This window comes from Seriola aureovittata, chromosome 21 (assembly GCF_021018895.1).
Source record: "Seriola aureovittata isolate HTS-2021-v1 ecotype China chromosome 21, ASM2101889v1, whole genome shotgun sequence".
NCBI classification, from domain to species: domain Eukaryota; kingdom Metazoa; phylum Chordata; class Actinopteri; order Carangiformes; family Carangidae; genus Seriola; species Seriola aureovittata.
The window spans coordinates 4,922,623-4,931,595 of NC_079384.1; positions in this window are offsets into that span (position 1 = coordinate 4,922,623).

Below are 8,973 nucleotides of genomic sequence, written 5' to 3' on the forward strand. Positions count from 1 at the left end.
GTTCTCCACATGAGTGGGATGAGATGAAATTCCCCCTGTGATCCACATTATCAGCTCATCGTTTAACTTATTTACCCCTGAGGAACAGACGAGCACTGGAAAGTAAGATAATGTGTGTGTGTGTGTGTGTGTGTGTGTGTCAGCCAATAGCGCCTAGATAAGATCCCACTCACCACATAAACACACATGTGCCATTTAAGTAGGAAGCATGTATACTGCTTCATACTGTTCGGAACAGAAAGCTCAGACAGAGCTGCCATATGTTCAGGAACTATATAGATGGTAAAAACACATTTAAAAAAGAAAAAACTTCATACAAGTAAGAACTTTATAAAGAAGTTGTGAACTGTTCTCTATGTAGAAAACAGATGTGGGTAACTAAACAAGAACTTTAGTGTCATGATACCCAAATGCTTGAGAAGTAGTTGAAAGAATTAGCTCCTGAAAGTTACAGCGAGCTCCTCTGTAGAAAACGTGAAACGATAGCAGCATATTCACTGACTTCATTTTAAATACTACTAGATAATGTTACTGTTCTGCTTTTATAGAAAGATCCTTTTAGCCTGTCTTGGAAAAACTATCATGACAGTGACATAATAATGACAGCTACTGTACGTGTATATTGCCCTATCATCTTCCACCGTCTCTGCGCAGTTACGTCGACTGTAACGCTGTTTGGACATGATGTGTCATTCTTTCAGGCTGTGCTCGAGCTTTCCATTCGTTCTCGCCAGCAAAGTCAGAGTCCAGTGCATCTTCGTCTGGCTGAGTCTCTCAGATCTAAGCTCAGATGCATAAAAGTGCAAACTGAACCGAGAAAGTGGCACTTTTTTTTGTTTATAGCACATTTCTTCTGTTTGTCAGCGGCATGTTTTAGCCACCACAGCTAGCTGCCCTGCGGATGGCAGCGTCCACCACTTTAGTCCAGGCTGAATTATCTCAAGAACTATTGGAGCGGTTGCAATGACATTTTGTACAGGCATTCATGGTGCCCAGAGGATTAATTATAATGACTGATTTGTGTTTTGCATGAATTGTCTCAACAATGACTGGATGCATTGGCATGAAATTTGGATCAGACATTCATATTTCCCTCCAAAGTGAGTAGTTCTAATGTTGGTGAACTGTCCAATACTTTGATTTATGACTTAACACAATCCTATGAATCTTAGCTGTGCTTTTATTTTTTTTAGTGCTAATGAGCAAATGTTAGCATTGGAACACATTTAACGAAGGTGACCATCATCAACATGATGCACAGTGTCTATTGCACAGGAGGCGCCGTGTGACCAGCGCGTTAGCAGAGCGTCAGCAGCAGCTCTGGTGCTACACAGGAGGTGTTCACAGTAACTGCACACGCATGTTTCGGACAGTCTGAAACCAATACGTAGTCACTGTGATGTAGAGATGAAGTGTAAAAATACACTTTGGGTTGTGTTTTGCCGTTTTAAAGAATATCAGTGCTGGATAGTGCTATTAAGGAACCAAAAATCATCCTACCATCATTAAAGATACAGTTCATTGTTCACTGTCAACAGTTTTCATAGGGACTATTTCTTTGGCAGAAGGTAATTTCTAATGAAAACTGTTCAAAGTGAGGTTTTGAGTTAAGTAACAGGAACACAATCTCCAGAAAAAGATTATTTTCTGGTCCTGTTAGAGCCGAAAATTAAATTAGTTTGGGTGAACTAACCCTTTAGGCTTCTCTTTCTGTAGTAGCGTTGCCTCTGTCTCCTTCTCTCCATCTCTTTGCTCCTCTCTCACACTCACACCCACCATCAGTCCCTGCCCTCATCAGTTACAGTACATGATCTCAGGGATTATCAGCCAGCAACACTTGGCGCTTGTTAATGATGTCATCATTAGCTCCCCGTGGGGACGTTGAGGTCAGCCGAGGAATGATAAAGGGCTTTTAGTTAAACACCAGAATCGTGTTGTTAACCCCGAAATTGGTAGTACAAACAAGATTACTGTGTTTTTGGAGGAAGTCAGTCTTCGGAGACTTGGCTGTGGTACTGAGTGCTGTTCCAAGAATCTGGGTTTCTGTGGGTGGGAAAAGGAAGATGGGCACAATGTGGGAGGTTCAAACAAAATACTGTCTGAGAAGAAACGAGACAGTGAGATTACATTTTGCATTGCACATTTAGGATTTTGTCAGTCAAAATGTGGAGCTGTGGTTTCTTCCTTCTGAAACTGTGGACAGCCTTGTCGCCTGTCACTGTACTGCAGTGCAGCTACTCATGGTTACACACTTCAAATGTACTCAACATTAATGCAAAAATATGCAGCATGGATTAAGTGTATGACCCAGTGTTGACATCCAAGCAGAACACTGACACATTTATTTTGTTTTCCAGCTTTTTCCATTTCAGTTGTCCAATTTATTTCACCCCTCTTGCTTTGTTGTTGATTGTGTTGATAAGAAACCCCCGACTTCGCTTGATCGCTGCTACAGGAAAATCATTACTGGATCATTTGTGACTGTGTTGTCCAGGTTGCCGTCTGTTTTTGAGTTCAAACACACTTACAGAATATACCACAAAGTTGTACATTTGAATTGACCAAATACAGTAGTATAGTTCATCTTGTGATAAAGGCAGGCCTGGCTGCAGAACAAAGGGACTTAAGATGTATCTAAAATTAGTGGGGGTGTGTTAATGCAGATTGTCTGTCTAGTACATTTATGCATGTAAATGATATGATAATGATATGATAATGTTATTTGGACAATTAGCAAACACTAGCAGACAGAAGCTGTCCAGCTGCAATGCTTTTGCACCTCCATAGAAACGGGTCTAGATAAAGGTAAAGTTTAAAGATTTTTTAGGTAATCCCTTTATTTCTTTTTTTGTCAAGTGTTAAATGAGAAGCTCAAGACCACTCTCATGTGGTGGAGTTGGGATGAGCAACTAGCATAGCTTAGCATAAAGACTTTACGCTAGCTAAGCAGTCTTTATGCTAAGCTAGGTTCGCATCGCTACGCCTACCTACACCTAAGATCACTAGTATAAAAGCTGTATCTTGTTCTTTTTCTGTACACAAACAGAAATGGAAAAATAACATTATTTGTGGATTTAAGGCTATTTCTTGACGAACTAAAATCCTGTGCAGTGTCCCTTTAAGTGTCCATTAAATTAACGGTTTAACATTTATTTTTGAGTGAGCTTTAGAGGTTTTATAGGCACATTTTCCTATTTTGGACAGAGCCAGAAGAGCTGTTTTCCTGCTATTTGCAGTTATGCTAGACTAACCGCTTTGTGGTTTCAATGGCTCGTCTCAACACACAGACTTGAAGGTGGTATCAATCTTTTCATCTGACTCTTCGCAAATATGCGTTTCCCAAAATGTGAAACTGCAAAATGATTCACACCCAGTGCATTTGTGAATTTCCGTAGAAACTGGCACCTGAAATGTAATATGTTTCATATGGAAACCTGTTCTGTGATTGTCCCAGGTTATTGGAACCTTGGACTGCTTCTTGAAAACACTTTTCAAAGGCGAAATGCACTTTCACTGTAAAGTAATTGTAAAGCATGTGAGTCTTTCGTCTAAATATAGTGCACAGGTGTATTGCTGTTCCCGTATCTATGTATCCAATGAGTGGGGAAGCCCCGGTCTGAGCTAATGACTGCTGTTGATCAGCTGTTCCCCTGAGTCAGCACGTAATCCCCCTCAGCTAGAGCAGATGACTGACACTTCAGCACCTTCCCTCCAACCCCCCCACACCTCACACCCACTACTCCAGCCCCTCCAGGTGTGTAACATAGCTTTAATTTAATGTGTGTGTGTGTGGACATAGATGACCCTCGCAGCTGCAGTGTCACTGACATCAGCACTGCAGCTTTTGGAAGACCCCTCTAATTAGACCTGGGTGCCCTGTCATCACATGCTGCTGTTATCCCCCAAGCAGCTGGCTCACACACACACACACACACACACACACACACACACACACATAGACACGCACTCATAGACACACACAGGTGCTCCCACCCACACAGGTGTCCAGAGACAAATATCATAGCAACCTTTTGGGAAGCAGAACAAGACAAGACACAACATAAAACAACAAATGTAGCAACTAAAAAAAGCAGCCAACGATATAAATGCTATAAAAGTTAAAAACTTAGATTAATCGTAACAAGAGACGCACCAATCCAACTTTTTCCATTACAAGTGATTTTGTTTTCCCAAATTTAATTTGATAACCTCTCTGAGTGGAACTATGTAGTATTTTATGTGTAAGATAAAGTGAGGCTGAAAACACATCAGTTATCAGCTAAAAGAACTGATGGTATACACCGATGTCTTTGTCGCTAAAAGGTTGTTATTAATGCAACATGTAATAATACTGTATGAGTCGTGCTGTTGGCAGCAGGGGCGGCTTTTCTGAATGCTGTGGTTGATGTAATGTAATCGTTTTTATACAGTAAAACAACTTCAGTATTTGTACTTTTTGTTCAGGTTTCGATGCCATTAGTGGCACAATGTCACGTTGACCAATGATTTTCTCTGTTTAAAGGACCCATATTTTACACTTTATATTTATAGTTTAAAGAAACAAAAACCATCTCAATGTAGTTTTACATCTCCTCTCTCAGGCTTGTCTCTGGAGCCTCTCTTCTGATTGGCTGACTGTTTTATGAGTGATTGAATAAAGATATAGCAGATTTCAGGTAAACACTCAGAGAAATCAAATCCTGCAAGGTTGGATGGTGGGCTTTGTTGTGACATCACAAAGTTACAGAAGTCCTGACAGATTGTTTTTAGGGCTCAGTGTCTGAATACAAGCTGTGTTATTTTCTCTGTGGACTGAGCGCTTTGATACTTTCACAGTATTAATATAGACATAGAGATCTCACTGTATACAATATGGGACCTTTAAAGGAGATGGGTGATGCTGTTTATTTTTATTTTCCTATCATTTCTGCATCTAAACCAAGCTAAACCACGTGTAGCCGTAGCCTGGGTAACAGCCAGTTGCTAACACATCGGTGGGTGACTAACCTGGCAGGATGCTGACTGTGGCAGCTGGTAGTGATTCAGCAACACGGAGCATTTAAAAAACGGTTTGAGCTTTCGAAAACCACACGGACCGAATGTGTTAACTGTGTTCTGGGCAATGGGCTCTCCTCAAGCCAAATAGCTTCAAGATTACAAGCGTCACAGCACAATTCTTCAGAGGTCTTCAAAGGAGAGAAATTGGCAGTTTTGTTCAAGAGCTCAACAAAAGCTTTATTACCGAACAATGTTTTACACAGTCACACAAGGTAATTTGGAAGGAAGTGCAAAAAAATACAGGGATGCAGGAATGGAATTGCAAATTAATTTGGTCTTTGTTATCATTCTCTGCTCACCTGGATTAGATCTTAGATGAATTCTACAATATAAACTGTAATACAGAATACCAATTTGTGCTGTAATGGATGGGGATTTAAATGTTTCAGGATTATTATGAAGTACATAAAACATCCTGGCCATTCCTCCCTTGTAACTTGCACACTTTTTGTATGAAAAGTTCGAGTCAACCCGCCCACCCTGTCAAACCCAGGCTGTATATAGACACAAATTACTGCCTATTGCTAATTTCCCTTGTAATTACAGGTTCGGCTCCGCTCTAGAATTCACTGATTATCCTGAGCAACACAAACCAGAGCTGTCAGAGTGTCAAAAGAGGGAATTTCCCAGGTTGAATTCCATTGAAAAAGTTTCAACGTTAAGAGTAAGACGCAGAGAGAGACAGACACAGAAAAAAATAGCTAAATATGGATTTTTTTTTTTCTTTGGATGACTGTTCGTATGCACTCTAGGATGTAACATGAGTCTTCAACCAGTGTGAGCTGACAATGACATGAAAAAGATGGCATGTCCATGTTTTTGTACCTGCACTTTCTCCAGTTGTACCATTAAATTTCAGTATTTTTTAATGGGATCCAGACTGGAATTGGGCTTTAAAAAAATAAAAATAATAAAATAAAATATATGACTGTACAAAGCTTTGTGTTGGTCATAGTGATAAGAAAATATATGAAGGGTAGAAAAAAAAAAGATGTTTCATGTGTCATGTAAAAACGCAGCCAAAGGGAGACGGAGGAAAACAATGAGAAAAGAGGGAGTTTCCTCTGACACAGGTTACCCTTCCTCTCGCTGCTGTGTTGACTTATCTCAGAGGTGAGTTGTGAAATTGAGAGGTGTCCTTTGACATCCATCTGGATCTGCTTGCCCCGACAAGTAGCCACCTGTGACCTGTGTGAACCTGTAGTAGCCTGAGCTGGAGACAGAGGGCCGACTCACACAGGGGCAGCCACTGAGGAAGCCCGTCTTAATGCAATACTTCAATTCTCAAACACCATATGTATATGTTGAACTCACTTGAGTGGGATTATGTCCTTGGTTTTTATTACTCAGCATCACAATGCTCACAATTTATTCATGATCATTTATTTCATAATGTCTTTTTTATTTATTTAGTACCGGGACATTATGATTTCATATGGGACGAGTTGGGGAGCAAGTAAGAGATACACTCTGCAGTTGAGTACATCATAAGTCAACACACTTATGCATCTGGTATATTCAAATGAACTGTAATGCATCCACCTCTGCATATACTAATGCAAAAACTACAAAGTACAACATATGTAAATAAATCAAACACCTTATCTCATGATAAACAGCAAAATAGTGCATTGCAGGGGATACAACATTTAAAAGTATAAGTGATATAAACACGGCACACAGACATCAGTGACGACAGTATAAGCATGTTGTGCCCCAGGTCCAACTTCTTTTCTTGTTCATATGGATAATGTGACCTGTGCTGTGTCACAAACCATGACAGGGGGTGTCAGACCCGATTAAATTACGTGTCAATTTAATTGGTGTGTGGTGAGTAAAATCAGTAACCATTTATATTAAGGCAGATGTCCTTTTTACATTTGTACCCTGTAGTTATTCTTAACTTTATTGCATTGAGGTGCATTTTTGTAATTTTCACAAACCACAGGAGCTTGAGGCCAGATGTTGCTGCACCCCTTGTAAACTTGCACACTCTGCCATTGAGATAAACTTCTGTACTTATTCTTTACTGCTTTTATCCTGCCTTTATATCTTCATTGTTATCCAGTAAAAATACATTTTCGTAGTAATGTCAGACTCCAGTGTCTGTTGATTTTTTGATTCCTTACGGGGTGTGCAGCGTAAATGTTCATCTTGCACTACACTATTTAGCTTGAAACTAAATGTGTTGTGTCACTTTTGGTTTAAAATTGAACCTGTGCCCAGACACCAAGGTGGAATGACAAGTAAATTTCAGCTGAACCGCGCTGTGTGACTCCTCCAGTGACTTCATCTTAATGTGGCACGGTGTGTGCATGTGTGCCACCGTGGCATATCAACCAGTTGTAAATCTGCAATCAGCTCTAAACCCACAAAAGCGATCTAAAATGCAGTCTGTGCCTTTTTCTCTCTCGCTTGTTTATGAAGAAATTAGTCTAATTACGCATAAATAGAAAATGGCTTTGGTGAATTTACCTCATTTTGTTTGTCTAAATGGGCCTTGTTATGGCTTTACGTAAGCAGCACAGACCAGGGGCTGATCCGTAACTCAAATGATGTTATCAAACATGTGCTGCCCAGGTTTCACTGTAGCTGCATGAGTGTGGACGGAGGAACAGAGATGAAAACAAAAAAGGAAAGCCACAGAGAAAAAGGAAAGTAAGGGGATAATGAAGGACAGTAGTCGGATCCATAGCTCCATGGATTTTAGTGTACCTTAATTTGGCGACCGACCGCATTTCTTCATTTCTCTAGCTGTGCTTCATGGGAATTGTCACCAAGGCTTGACCGCACCATTGTCCAATCAGATTGCTTGGCTAAAACTACCCACTGTATAATTACATTTACATTCTGACCAGTCGCGGGTCAGTCCTTGCCCAGCCAGGGCTGCATATTCCACATCCACGCCTTCCCTCTTCATGCTCTGTGGGCAGACATGTAGATAGCCCAGATAGAAGGATATGACATTTATACAGTCCTGGGTCTCAAGCCATTATAAATAAAATTATGTCACGGTCAACTGTGCGCTATCTGATTCTGAGTAATGGTAAAAAATCCCCTCCTACGTATGCTAATGCTGTTTTTGCAGCCCCTGTTGGGAGAGACACCGCAGACATGCCAAGAAGTTCAGAGCTTGAGAAAGCGAGTGGGCGAGGCAAGTGGTTGATGTTTTTCCAGTAAAATATTAAAGAATTAGCTGAGAAGGCACTTAAAATGCACACAGACAACATATTTTAATGTTTCCATTTTGCTTGAATTTGGTATTCTACTATATATTCATCCAAGGGGAATATTCTCTGACCATAAGGGCAGGGGGCCAACACCACTGGAGTGGACAGACTGAAGACAGAATCCACCGTATCATTTTAAGGACTGTGCAACTGGGGCGGCATTTGGCTCAGGGCGTTCGTTAATTGTAGGGTTGGTGGCTTGGTGGCTATTTCTCCCTGTCCACATGTCCAAATGTTATTGAGCAATGTGACCCAAACTGACCTACTCAGGTTGAAAAAGCTCGATATAAATTCCGTCCATTTACCAATTTAAAGACTAATTTAACAGCAGACAGAAAAGCAAAGTTTCACTGCCTTCTCTTGTGTGGATGGGCGGGGTCATAAAGGGGCTTTGTTGCCACCTGTAACCACACCCACACACAGTGATGTAACAAGGCCCTGGAGTACGCATAATCATCACAGTGAAACCACTGAAGGGCAGCAAAAACAAGATTTTGGGGGGTTTAAGATACTCTTTCTGTTCTTTTCATTTCTTGACCAACGTTGGTATATGATGTCATTACCTGTAGAGAAGGGGATATCTGTAAGAGCTAGACAAGGTCATACTGTGTGTAGATATTTTCAGAACCTACAATAGTGTTTGATAGCACTCAGTAAACCTTAAACCTGCAATAACCGTTTTTTT